The 15154-nt window shown below is 41.4% G+C and overlaps 1 pseudogene; it reads right to left on the bottom strand.

The window, feature by feature from the left end:
- Positions 1–12391: 12391 nt before the first annotated feature.
- Positions 12392–13477, bottom strand: LOC100972274 (E3 ubiquitin-protein ligase CHIP-like; annotated as a pseudogene).
- Positions 13478–15154: the final 1677 nt, after the last annotated feature.

Below are 15154 nucleotides of genomic sequence, written 5' to 3'. Positions count from 1 at the left end.
AAAAAAAAAATTGGCTGGGTGCGGTGGCTCACACCTGTAATCCCAGCACTTTGGGAGGCTGAGACAGGTGGATCACGAGGTCAGGAGATAGAGACCATCCTGGCTAACACGGTGAAACCCTGCCTCTACTAAAAATACAAAAAATTAGCCGGGCATGGTGGCGGGTGCCTGTAGTCCCACCTACTCAGGAGGCTGAGGCAGGAGAATGGCATGAACCCGGGAGGCAGAGCTTGCAGTGAGCCGAGATCATGCCACTGCACTCCAGCATGGGTGACAGAGCAAGACTCCGTCTCAAAAAAAAAAAAAAGACTCAGAACTGGCTTTCAGCAAAGATTTTTTTTCTTTCCAAACTGGTGTGAAATAGGCTGGGCACGGTGGTTCACGCCTGTGATCCCAGCACTTTGGGAGGCCGAGGCAGGCAGATCCCCTGAGGTCAGGAGTTCGAGACCAGCCTGACCAACAGGGAGAAATCCCGTCTCTACTAAAAATACAAAATTAGCCGGGCATGGTGGCGCATGCCTATAATCCCAGTTACTCAGGAGGCCGAGGCAGGAGAATCACGTGAACCCAGGAGGCAGAGGTTGCGGTGAGCCAAGATCACACCATTGCACTCCAGCCTGGGCAAGAAGAGTGAAACTCCGTCTCAAAAAAAAAAAAAAAGGTGTGAAATTTAGATATTAATTGTGTTTTGTTCATCTAATTAGATGTGTGAGTTAAGGAGTATAAAATAAGCCACTAGCTACTTTCTCGCAAGATACAATAAATCTATCAGATTGAAGAGCAAAACAGCATCAGTTGTAATCAAAATAATATATGATATCATGTCATGATGTCAGAAGAATACATTACGTTATTTCCAAGGGCTCTCCTCAGAAATTAGATTGGGAGATTGGCTAAATCCTCAGATCCTACCTGTCCCTCCACAAGAAAAGCTAAGCAGGTATCTTGCAATACACAATTTAAGGTGAAGCCATAATGATTACCTAGTTATCTCTCACTGTACAATTCGTAACATCTTTTTTTTTTTTTGAGACAGAGTCCCGCTCTGTCACCCAGGCTGGAGTACAGTGGTGCAATCTCGGCTCACTGCCACCTCCACCTCCCAAGTTCAAGCAGTTCTCTGCCTCAGCCTCCCAAGTAGCTGGGATCACAGGCGCCCACCACCACGCCTGGCTAATTTTTGTATTTTTGTTAGTGACAGGGTTTCACCATCTTGGCCAGGCTGGTCTCGAACTCCTGACCTCATGATCTACCCGCCTCAGCCTCCCAAAGTGCTGGGATTATAGGCATGAGTCACAGTGCTTGGCCAATTTCTAACATCTTTACACCATTCGATTTTATCTTTTCTCTGCTCAAAATAAGCACTGCAGTATAAGCTATTGAATGTCAATAATCAATTCCTGGGCAAGATTACCTGATAGAATAACAAAAATTGCTCTACAACAAACAAAACCTTTGATCTCTCATAAGAGATATATGCAGCCACTCACTTCCAAACATCAGTATGTCATCAGTAAACAACAAGCAATACTGACAATGTCCCTAGAAACTCATGGAAGGGCCTCTAGGCCTAAACAGAGTATAGTCAGTCCATTGCCCTCAACTGCCTACAGCAAGATATGCAATTCTGTGATTTTTATTAGGATAATCCCCTTGTAGATATTGTTGTGGCTTTTTGGGACTCCCGAATTCTTTGCCCAGTGTGGAACATGCATCAGAACCTTCAGTATCCCTTCCCAATATCTGTCCTCCCTAAGGTGCACCCCTCCCATTATGTGCGCACCCCTTAGATGGATGTGCAGGAGTGTCCTCACAAATATTTGGAGGCCCCTTCTGGTGTGTGGGTGAGCAGGAGGTCAAAAGAGAAGGTGGAGCCAGCCTGTAGGCAGTGGCTTCCTTTTGTACTTATGCCCCAGGTCCTGTAAATATTACCTGTTTTCCTGGATGGAACTGGAGCGGGCTTACTCCACCCCACAAGGGGCTAGGCCTAGAATAGAAAGTTGTCACTGCATAGAGAAACTGAAATGTGTTCTTTTTTAGGGTTCAAGTAAGGATCAATTTGCCCCTAGCCTACTTCCTTGTGGAAGCTGCATATTTGAATCTTCTGGTAAATTTATATGATTGCCATAGAATAAATTTTTATTTAAACCATAGGTTATTTATATATCGTGTCTTACATAGAATTTAGAAAAGCTATTTCCAACTGTTACCCTTATATGATATAGATGGACAGACTGAATGTCTCTCTATCTCGGACATACTATAATCTAATTCCATTTTAGTGAGCAAAGATTCTTGTTATACGCACACAGAATGAAAGTTGGGGTGTTCCATTTGATTACTATAATTAACGTATCACACTGCTTTTGAGAATTCAAGGAAAGCACTCTCCTCAGAGAAAATGAGAGATGGCCTTTCTGTTCTCCAAACTTTATGACAGGCATATATTTATCAGAGACATCGTCTACATTTCCTGAGATTCCCTCTGCCCTCACAGGACTAGCTGCTGTCTCAGCCGTGCGCTCAGCTATCTGACCACTTTGGGACCTGCATGGTTTTGCTGTGAGGGGCTGACCAGTTGCTTATCCAGGATGTTGGCCCTTCTTGGCTGCTGCCATGCCAGTCAGGCATTTCGAGTTTCTGGCTCCTTTCATCACTTGAGACTTGGATGAAACACCACACTAGAGAGCATGGTATCTGGCTTCCCAAATGACTGCTGAGGGATCCGGATGATGCAATGCAGAAAGCTGGGTGTTAACCACACTTGGGATGAACTTTGGCCTATAGAAATAGGAGATGCTGGGAGTGTGACAGATCAATTACCCCACTTCCTCCTCGTTGACTGACTGCCTTCTCTTTAACAGTTTTTTCTTGTAGCCTACCCATGCATTGCTTCCCATCCTTTCCTGCCACATCTCCCTTTTTCTCACTCTCACATTCCCAGGCTTACCCCTAAACAAATGAAGCAGTAGCACCCAATCTCCCTCAGAATTTGTTTTCTAGTAAACTGGGCAAAAAGGCTCACTATATGAATTGAGAAAGATAAAATTCTGAGACTGTAAGGTACAAACTCAAGTAGCCTTAGGAATAACTGATAAAGACCTATTTTTAAATCAGTATCTTCAAGTGGCATGTATAATAATAATTGTTTCAATATTATTTTGGAGGCACTATAGTGCTTGGATATAAATTTCATTTCTTTTCCCTTTGACTCCTAAGACTCTCCCGTATATCATAATTAATCAAGTATAGGTGCAGCAATATGCAAAGCCTTGAAAACACTAAAAGGGGTTATGACATTTTCTCTGTCCCCTGTCCTCATAATATAGTTATTAGAGGGAGACCACATATAAGTAATGACTTGCATGGTTTACATTAAAGTGCTGTGCTGCAGAGAAATGGGGAAATAAATGAAGGTCTCAAGTATCTAGGAAGACTTCATGATGGAGATGAAACTTTCAAAGGGAGTTTTAAAGGATGAATAATACCTGAATTGGTAGAGGGGAAACAGAAAGGTGCTCCTGGTGAGTTTCAAGTCCAAGTGAAGATGTGGAGATGAAATTGCGTATGGTACTTGTGATGGACTCACTATTTCTGGATTCTTCGTAACAGCATCCCACAGGGCTGCAGATCCTCTAAATCTCATTTATAGAACCTAGGTTAATCTATATGATATAAAGAAGATTCATAATCTGATCACTTTCTTTTTCTTTCTTTCTTTTTTTTTTTTTTTTTTCAGACAGAGTCTTACTCTGTCACCCAGGCTGCAGTGCCGTGGCACAATCTCAGCTCATTGCAACCTCAGCCTCCTGGTTTCAAGTGATTCTCCTGCCTCAGCCTCCCAAGTAGCTGAGATTACAGGCACATGCCACCAGGCCCCACTAATTTTTTGTATTTTTAGTAGAGATGGGGTTTCACCATGTTGGTCAGGCTGATTTCAAACACCTGACCTCAGGTGATCCACCCGCCTAGGCTTCCCAGAGTGCTGGGATTACAGGCATGAGCCACGGCTCCCAGCCACAATCTGATCATTTTCTTAAAACAGCAACAATGTTCCAGTATATAATCTGTGAAGTTTTGTTGGTCTGTGATTTGGTTTGGCTGTGTCCCCACCCAAATCTCATCTTGAATTCCCACTTGTGGGAGAGACCCTGTGCGAGGTAATTGAATCATGGGGGCAGGTTTTTCCCCTGCTGTTCTCATGATAGTGAATAAGTCTCACGAGATCTGATGGTTTTAAAAAGGGAAGCTTCCCTGCACAAGCTCTCTTATCTGCTGCCATGTGAGACATGCCTTTCACCTCTCGTCATGATTGTGAGGCCTCCCCAGCCATGTGGAACTGTAAGTCCATTAAACCTCTTTCTTTTGTAAATCGCCCAATCTCGGGTATGTCCTTATTAGCAGGGTGAAAACAGACTAATACAGTTTGGGAGTAAAATTAGAGAATTTAATTTTGGCTGGGCATGATGGCTCACACCTGTAATCCCAGCACTTTGGGAGGTCGAGGTGGGCAGAATGCGTGAGTTTAGGAGTTTGAGACAAGCCTGGGCAACATGGCGAAGCCCTGTCTCCACAAAAAATACAAAAATTAGCTGGTTTTGTTCCTGCATGCTTGTAGTCCCAGTCACTCAGGATGCTTGAGGCAGGGAGGTTGAGGCTGCAGTGAGCCGAGATTGTTTAACTGCACTCTAGTCTGAATGACAAAGCGAGACCCTGTCTCAAAAAACTTTTTTTAAATTTTATTTGAGGACAGCTTATTTGAGAACTCCCAATTCAGCATAAAAAGCTTTACTTGGCCAGGTGCAGTGACTCATGCCTGTAATCCCAGCGCTTTGGGAACCTGCGGCAGGCGGATCATGAGGTCAGGAGATCGAGACCATCCTGGCTAACACGGTGAAATTCCATCTCTACTAAAAACACAAAAAATTGGCCGGGCATGATGGCGGGCGACTGTAGTCTCAGCTACTCAGGAGGCTGAGGCAGGAGAATGGCGTGAACCCGGGAGGTGGAGCTTGCAGTGAGCCGAGATGGCGCCACTGCACTCCAGCCTGGGCGACAGAGTGAGACTCTGTCTCAAAAAAAAAAAAAAAGTTTTACTTGAATTTAAATCATTGATTTCAGTACAATTGTGAAACTTAAAAGAGCAATTTATGAAGGGAAGGAAAATAGAACACTTAAAAAAAATTCCTAAAGATTCCATGAAAAACTCTTATTGTTAAGGGGGTAGATTGTGTTCCCGGACTATCAGCTACAAATTTCTCCTCTCTTTTCCTGAATGCAACTAAAATTTCAAAAAGTCAGTACATGAGGTATGTACTGGATGGAAGAATTTGCCTCAGTATACTCCGAGAAAAAAAGCTGGGAAGGGAGTGGACAGGAGAAGGAATATAGGTGATAGGTAATAGAGGTTCATTAGTCTCTTTCTTTTGTACATACTTGAATTTTTTATAATATGAAATTCTTATAAACTCCTACATTGTTTCTGTAGATGACAACTGATAAATCAGGTCTAAAGTTTCTGGTTTTGGCTGGGTGCAGTGGCACATGACTGTAATCCTAGTACTTTGGGAAGTTGAGGAAGGCAGATGGCTTGAGTCCAGGAATTCAAGACCATCCTGGGCAATAAGGCAATACCCCATCTCTACAAAAAATACAAGAAATTAGCTCCACATGGTGGCAAGTGCCTGTAGTCCCAGATACTCCGCAGGCTGAGATGGGAGGATCACTTGAGTCCAGGAGGTCAAGGCCACAGTTTGCTGACATCGTGCCACTGCGTTCCCACCTGGACAAGAGAGAGAGACCCTGTCTCAAAAAAATAAAAATAAAAATAAATAAATAAATAAATCTGTTTTCATCAAGAAGTTTATATATATACATTAATCATTTCATTTTGGCTATACATGCCCCATTATTGGGGGTGGGGAGTGGGATAGGGATAGATTTGGCAGGAGGACTGGTGGGGGCAGAGTCGTTAGATGCAGGGAAAAATAAGAAACAGAAGCTTTCGGAGAAAGAGTTTACAGGAGTCAACCACTGATTGCATAAAGAGAGGTAAGAGTTGAAGTTTCTGCAAGTGAGTGGATAATGGCACCATTAACAGATGAGGATGTAGGAATAAGAAGATGTCCTTCCTTTAAATGGGTTTGTGTGCAGTCTTCCCATGGACAGCCTCAGAAAGACTCAGGGACCCCTGGCTAACATCACGTTGCTGAGGAAACATTGTTAACTTTTTCAGATTAAGAAACATTTCATTTACATATAATCACAGAAACAAAAATTAAAACTACTAAATCTTGATCACATTGGTATCTGGCAACAGGGTACTTTACAACCAGTTATTATCATTTCCTCCCAACTCAGTCATAATTGCTGTCCTTGTTGTGGATTGAGTAATTTGACCAATGCTAGCTGCTAAACACAGGCAAAGTCCAAGTTAAAACTCTGCATGTTTTTTCCTTATCCCATTTACTTTATCTGTCAAAAAATCTCCACAGCTGTTACAAAATAATAACATATCCATGAAAGCAGCATATTCTTGCACATAGTGTTTCTCAGCTAAGCTCCATGTGACAGAGATCAGCTGTCCTTACCCCTCCCATGTACCTTCATGGAGTTTTTCCAGTAACAGAATGTCCATCTCTGCTTATTTCCCTTCAGTTCACTAGTCCATCATCTTGCAGGTTAAATGAAGGAATTTCAGTAGATTATTTTTATGTATCTATATATGTATGGTGGCTTCCTCTCCATTCTCAGCACAAATTGCCAGCACTAACCATGCACCTTTTCTGCCTTCCTTACAGAGAAAGATTTTTGTGAATATTTGCTTTGTTATTAGTAGGTAAAATAGAAAATTTTACTTTTCTGGTTGATTTGGCTGTTTTTAGTCTTTACTGGGTTTTTCGTAAGTTACTTTACTGCTGCCCTAAAGAGGTCACTCCTAAAATAAAGATAGTTCTTTTGTTTTCCCCACTTTGGCAGTTGTTTAGCCTTAGGTCCTTCTCCTGACACCTCTGGTTAAGGGTCCAATTAAAGCTAAAGAAGTTTAGATTCTTTTGAGGTTGTGGACAATTCTGGCTTTGAGATCTTATCTGATTGGCCACATGAAAGAAGATAATGAGAGAGAGATGCCTGGGAACCTGAATTAGGCTCCTGATTGATCTAGTGTCATGGGAAAGAGAGAGAGGAGCATCATCTTAACCACACAGTGAATCTGCTTGACAGCAAACTGGGCCTAATTCAATGTCTCTGGCTTAGACCAATCATCAACACTTTTCTTTGGGGGTTAGGTTGGGCACAGGCAAGAAATGAAATTAGGAGAAAGAAGCAGAGACCCTCAACTCACCTACACCTAAGGAAACAGAATGCAAGATGGTTTTGGTGAGGGTGGAAGCCTCTAGGTGACAGTATCAGGGATAAAGTTGGAATGACAAACCTGGGTAGGGCAATTCCTGAACATCAAGAAGAAGCTTGGGGAAAGGGAGCTCTGGTGGAAACGGGTGCTAAAGGGAAAAAAGGGGGTACCAAAGACAAGCGTTCCTAGGATCTTACCTAGGGCAGGTCCTAAAAAAATCATTAGCTTTGGCATAAATAATACATGCCAATGTAAGATATGCATTACTCCACTGACATTTTGAGTTTCTATAAAATTTAATTATAAAATAATCAGGAAGCAAAACAGAACAAATCAAGTTACATTTTATTCTATTTGATGCCTTAACTTTTTCTTTTTAGTGAGCCAGGATACTGGGACGTTTGAGGATAAACTTTTAAAGGAGAAATGTAAATGATCTGTGGGATAAAAGAGCAATTTTGTACATGATCTACTATAAGGTGTGGATCAATCAAACAAGTATTTATTGAGTTCCTTCTCTGAGTTAACAAGGTGGGTATATGGATCAGACTTCACAGCAATTCTTGCCTCAATAATAATTCTGAGCGAATGATCAAATTTTTTTGGAAGTGCTCACAAATCATCTGTTTAACTAATTGTGCTGTTGACCTTTGCCCAGAATTTGTATAAAAATCATAGATCTTTAGCACTGATTACCCTTAAATTTTTTTCTCTTCACACTCTCCTGGTTTTAATCTGTCTTTCTAAAGATCTGATTTTCTTTTTTTCTTTTTTTTTTTGAGACAGAGTCTCTTGTGCTTGTCATCCAGGCTGGAGTGCAGTGTTGTCATCTCAGCTCACTGCAAGCTCCAACTCCCGGGTTCACGCCATTCTCCTGCCTCAGCCTCCCAAGTAGCTGAGACTACAGGTGCCTGCCACCACACCCGGCTAATTTTTTGTGTTTTTTAGTAGAGATGGGGTTTCGCTGTGTTAGCCAGGATGGTCTCGATCTCCTGACCTTGTGATCCGACTGACTCAGCCTCCCAAAGTGCCGGTATTACAGGCGTGAGCCACCACACCCAGCCTCTAAAGATCTGACTTTCAAGCAATTGATGATTTCTTCTCTTTTCTGACTTGGAAATTTTCTGATTTCCTTATTTAAATTCAGGAAAATTAGATTTATTACAAAACATATAATTTTGGAAGTAGAATAATATCTTTTGACAAGTTAAGACTTTAATTTTGAACTTGGCTAACCTATGAATCAATAACAATATCATCCTAACAAATACGTGATTCTCCATCCTTTAAAACAACTTAGTGTTATATTTTAAGTCATTTGCACAGCTTCATAGATATGTAAGTTGTTTGTTCCATAGCCTATATTTTGAGAACTGTCTCTCCCTGGCTCTGAGTGATTATGGTTGGCCAGTCATGGTACCCTACTCTTTCGGAAACAGAGATTGATCTAAGAATGAGCTTGTGACCATGGACAGGGCCAACCATGTTTTCGGCAGCTGATACAGATGTTCAAAGAGGGACCCTATAAGAGCTCTGTGAACTGCAGGGGCCACATTTCCCATCATACGCAGAAAACCTGCCTGAGAATAAAGCTAATAAGGAAAGCATGCGGGAAGGGAAGCTAGAGAGAGAGAGCGAGTGAGATAGAGAGAGAGAGAGAAAGTATTCCTGAGGACATCATTTGAGCATCTGGAAAGAGCTATGCTGAAGCCAGCTTGGAAACTGGAATTTTATTTTATTATTATTTTTTTGAAACAGGGTCTCACTCCATTACCCAGGCTGGAGTGCAGTAGCGCAATCTGGGCTCACTGCCATCTCTGCCTTCCCGGCTCAAGTGATCTTCCCACCTCAGCCTCCAGAGTAGCTGGGACTATAGGTGTGTGCCACCACACCTAGCTAATTTTTGTATTTTTTGTAGAGATGGGGTTTCGCCATGTTGCCCAGGCTAGTTTTGAACTCCTGGACTCAAGCAATCTGCCCGCCTTAGCCTCCCAAAGTGCTAGGATTATGGGCCTGAGTCACTGCACATGGCCAGAAACTGGAATTTTATATGTATCTAGTTTTGTGAGCAAAAAACATTTTCCTTATTTGCCTAAAATAAGCGGAGTGGGGTTTCTGTCATTTGCAACCAAGAGTCCTGACAATATACACAGGACTACACAGTCTTAATAATCATCATGATTTTAAAATATTTGATTTTCTATGCAAAGACCTTATTTAGCAAGAGTAATAAATTTGGCCAAAACTGTAAAAAGGGATTCATACTAGAATTTGTGAAATGCTCACCCATCGATTTTCCATAACATATCCCCTTCCATGTATTCTAACTAAACATTTACTAACCGATTACTCACCTTGTGTCAGTCAGTAGTGCTAAGTGCTGCACATACAACATTGAGTAAAACACATTTGGGTCTCTGCCTTTGTGGAACTTAGGATCTCACTGACTTTATTCTCCCAAATTGTACAATATAGCATTGGTGTTTTAGCATTCTTTTATGTTCTATTTTGAGTCATAAATGGAAATGCTTTTTCAAGCCTCAGGTCATATTAATATACTAACACTCTTTTTAAAGGCCTTTCATGATCCTGAGATCATTTATAGTAATGTAGGCATTAACCAAACAGCATAAGTCAAATAACTAGAAGCCTTTGAAATTGATGAATGTTATAAATATTTATGACACTATATATATAACCTGTTGACTTTTTTCGCTTTCGAAATATACATGCCTTAAGTTCTTCTGCTTTTATTGGTGTCTCCTAGACAACAAATCATTTCTCACATATTAAGTACAACAGTAATAAAACTGGTACACAGAGAAATGCCACAGGTACAGTGTATCTGGAGAGTGGGAATAAGTACAGTGAACTTTATTCAAAGAAGAAAATTTTCCCAAGGTTTTTGCATTCACCCTTAGAACAATGTATAATCATTTGAAAATGTTTTGACAAACAAGCAATGGGGAAAGGATTCCCTATTTAATAAATGGTGCTGGGAAAACTGGCTAGCTGTATATAGAAAGCTGAAACTGGATCCCTTCCTTACACCTTATACAAAAATCAATTCAAGATGGATTAAAGACTTAAACGTTAGACCTAAAACCATAAAAACCCTAGAAGAAAACCTAGGCATTACCATTCAGGACATAGGCATGGGCAAGGACTTCATGTCTAAAACACCAAAAGCAATGGCAACCAAAGCCAAAATTGACAAATGGGATCTAATTAAACTAAAGAGCTTCTGCTGTCTTGCTCTGTCACACAGGCTGGAGTGCAGTGGCATGATCATGGCTCACTGCACCCTGGACATCTCTGGCTCAATCAATCCTTCCACTTCAGCTTCCTGAGTAGCTGGGGCTACAGATGCACCCCACCATGCCTGGCTAACTTTTATATTTTTTGTAGCAGTCTCACTGTGTTGTCCAGGCTGGTTGTGAACTCCTGGGTTCAAGCAATTTTCCTGCCTCAGCCTCCCAAAGTGTTGGGAGGGATTACAGGTGCCTGGTCTCAGTAAATTTCTCTTGTTAGGAAGGCTACCAATCAAGGACTGGTTCGGGTGAGTTTACAGAGGCTGCACAACTTGAGTGTCTTTATGTCCTGACAAGACCTTTTGATGCATAGGTCCTAATTGTAATACATTTAAATGTTAAGTCTCCACCCCAAGGTAAACATGGGTCATCTGTAACATGCATATTTGTTCAGTAGGCATGCATCAGGACTATCTTCATGAATATTCATAGCTCATCCTACAACCGATTGAATATGTGTGTTTGGCCACTCAATAAACTTAAATTCCTGTCTTACCTCTCACTCCCTCTGAATGTTTGTCTCTGGTCTTTGCTGGAGGCTGTGCTTCCCAGCCTGCAGGATGGCCACTTTGCAGGCTGTCACTCTTTACAAAAAATAAAGCCTCCTTTCTAAATTTATATATCTTGTGATTTTTTAAAGTTAACATTGTTCTGTAATTATTCTTTTCATTCTTCTTGGGTCATGTTTACACATATCTACTGGATCGTGGTTGTGTGTGTGTGTGTATGTGTGTGTGTAATGAGACAAAACATCAATTTTGAGGATAGTTCTGGAGAAAGTGCTACCTTTACCTGCCTTAGGTTACTTTGTATTTCCACCAAAACAGGAATCAAAATGGGAGATCCATGACTCAAACTGCCCCAGGCTTTTTCACCAGCCTGTAAGGGAAGAGAATATTGAGATCAGTTTGCCACCTGGGAGCTTTCTAACAGAAATGCAAATAAAGTTAAGGGCTTTACTAAGTGGACTTCATCCCATCCCCAACACTAGGTGAGGAATTAGGTAAAGGTCTCCATCATACTTTAAGTCTTCCCTGAGAATGCCTTTACCTTTAAACACCCTCAAAAAAGGAGCAATTTAAAGGATATATATATATATATATCCTTTATATATATATATCATTTATATCATTTATATATATTATATATATCCTTTATATATAATATATAATATATAATATATATATCCTTTATATATAATATATATCCTTTATATATATAATATATATATCCTTTATATATATAATATATATATCCTTTATATATATTATATCTATATCCTTTATATATAATATATATTTTTATATATAATATATATTATATATATCCTTTATATATAATATATATTTTTATATATTATATATATTTTTATATATAATATATATTATATACTATATGTTATATATAATATATAATATATATTATATAATATATAGTATATATTATATAATATATAATATATTATATATAAAAAATATATAGTATATATAATATATATTATATATATTTATATATATGTTTGAATGCTCACGGATTTTATTAGACAGTGGTGGCAGTGGCCCCAGCCCAGCCCACCCTCACCTGCTTTTCCAGCCCAGAACAGGGGACGGGGAGGATCACGGCCCAGCAAGAGCTATGCAGAGAGGGGAACAGTCCTGAGCCCAACAGCAGAACTTGGGGGGAAGCGGGCGGGGTGGCCAGGGACACAAACTGTGAACAGGGGCTGGGGGCTTCTGCCCAGGGCCCTCCTGGACCAGGACGCCTGACAGGGCTGGGTGCCTCAGTAGTCCTCCACCCAGCCGTTCTCAGAGATGAATGCGTCAATGACCTCCTTCATGGCCAGGTTGGGGATGAACTGTTTCTGGGTTAGGGGGCTCCAGGTCACGGGGTCAAAATGATCCACGCGCTGCAGGTGCTCCTCGATGTCCTTGCGGTCATAGGAGATGCCAGTGGGCGTGATGCATAGATCCCGCATCAGCTCAAAACTGATCTTACAGCACAGGTATTTGGGGATGTCGTACTTCTTCCTCTTCTCGTCCACCTGAGAGAAGAGCTCATCCATGTCCGCCATGTATTTGTCATGTGGGCGGGGGGCACCCTCACGTGCTTGGCCTCATTGCAGGCCTGCTGGGCCCGGACCTGGCTGTCGTCTTCATCACCCTCATGGTTCCGTTGGCACTCTTCGAGCTCCCTCTCACGCTCTGCCGCAATGAGCCTCGAGAGGTAGGAGTGCAGCTCGCTCTCCTGGTGGATGCGCCCTTCCTCGATGCTGTTTCAGCGCTGCTTTGCGATTCGAAGAGCGCTGGGAATGTCGTCCCCAAAGTTCAGCCAATGCTTGTAGGCCAAATATTTTTTTATCATTAAACTATATATATATATATATATATATGTATGTGTATATATATATGTATGTGTATATATATATATGTATGTGTATATATATATATGTATGTGTGTATATATATATATGTATATATATATGTATGTCTGTATTTTTTTTTTTAAGACGGAGTCTCTGTCGCCAGCCTGGAGTGCAGTGGCGCTATTTCGGCTCACTGCAACCTCTGCCTCCCGGGTTCAAGCGATTCTCCTGCCTCAGCCTCCTGAGTAGCTGGGACTACAGGCTCGAGCCACCACGCTCAGCTAATTTTTGTATTTTTACTAAAGACGGGGTTTCACCATGTTGGCCAGGATGGTCTTGATCTCTTGACCTCGTGATCCACTTTCCTTGGCTTCCCAAAGTGCTGGGATTACAGGCATGAGCCACTGCATTGGGCCACGTATTTTCTATAAAGACTACTTCAGAACTAGCAGGCCTTTGATCCAACATGGCCCTGCTCCCAAATCCACTCCCTGCCCAATACACATATGGACTTTTTGTAAAAATTCACATATTCTAACTACAAGAAAAATTGTGATTATGATTTAGAAAGTCCATGGAGCTTTAGTTCACTATCACTGACTTTCATTCTTTTTACAGGATTTCTGTATTTCAGTGTAGAGCCACAAGGGAGCATGAACTTTCCTATCAGAGGGATCTAGATTTAAATCTCTGCCACTTATTTACTCTGACTACAGCTAATTTTTTTAACTTTTCAGTGCCTACTTTTCTTCATCTTAAAATAGGTGCAGGGTTATTATAGCAACATTGCAATTATCTGTGAAGTTTTTGGTACATGATGAGTAATCAGTAATAGATAGTGTTTAAAATTAAAGTCAATGTATTTTTTTTAAACCTGAGGTTTTGTTTTGTTTTGAGGCAGGGTCTCACTCTGTCCACCTAGGCTGCAGTGCAGCGGCGAAATCTTGGCTTATTGCATCCTTCACCTCCTGGGTTCAAGCGATTCTTGTGCCTCTGTCTCCCAAGTAGCTGGAACTGCAGGTGTGCACCACCACACCTGGCTAAAACTTGAGGGTTTTTATTTATTTTGCGTTCTCCAGTAATAATTTGTGACCATGGAGTTCTTGCACTTAACTGTAAATTCCAGGAATTCCTATCATCTAGCCTAAGGCCTGGAAGAGGAAGGTGACCAGTAAGTATTTGCCAAATCAATGTATGTGTTGGTTGTTGTACATTGTGCTCAGAATCTGTCGTGTGAACAAATGCCTTTGCTATATATGAAAGAATCTCAGAGCACAATATACTGATGGATGAGGTAAATTGTAAGAATACAATTTCATGTTACTCACTAGAAAACATTAACTTGTTCTTCCCAGTTTTGGTCTGTATGCTGCTTCTTTGGATTATGTGATAGGATGCTTCTTAAGCTCATGAGCTTCGTGGTTTTGCACCCAGACTACGTTACTTACCAGCTGTATACGCTTGGTTTCTCAGTTTTTTCTTCTGTAAAAGGGGATGCTAATAACCTCCATGGCACAGAGCTGTTGCTGGTGGTTAAACAAGCGAACACATGAAAGTGTTTAGAATCATACCTGGCACATGGTGTGAATGTTAGCTCTTCCAGCCTGTCCCCTTAGTCTCCCCTGCTGGTTATTGCGGCATTCTTCTATTCCCAGGTTTAGGATGAATTGGCTCTTTTGGCTCTTTTGTTCCTGGTTAAGTGGGCTTTTGCCTGAGTGCTCTAGTGCACCAGATTTCCTTTCCAGTATTGACACTGCTCTTTCCCCAGCCACCTGACTGGCACATCACCGGCACATCTTGGGCTCTAGTCACTGGAATTGCTTTCTGTCCTCTCCTATGCTTGCTCCTTGTTGGAACCCTCCTTTCCTAAATTAGCACATTCTAGAACCTCTCCTATGGTTCCTGTTGAAAGTCTTTAGCCCTTTAGAAGCCCCTCTCCCCAAGTCCTCAATATACCCAGCCTGATTCAGAAGACACATTCCGCTTCCTCCCTTGTCTGCTTTCTCTTCCTAGAGCCACTACCTGCCCCCCAGGCAGAGGGCACAGTCTCAGATAAGTCCCTGCTTGGTGAAGGCAGGGTGTGGTATTGTTTTTTTTTTAAGACAGAGTTTTGCTCTTGTTGCCTAGGCT

The sequence above is a fragment of the Pan paniscus genome, chromosome 13, assembly GCF_029289425.2.
Source record: "Pan paniscus chromosome 13, NHGRI_mPanPan1-v2.0_pri, whole genome shotgun sequence".
In the NCBI taxonomy this organism is placed as follows: Eukaryota; Metazoa; Chordata; class Mammalia; order Primates; family Hominidae; genus Pan; species Pan paniscus.
Note: the sequence above shows the minus strand (reverse complement) of the source record. Positions and strands in the feature narration are given on the sequence as shown.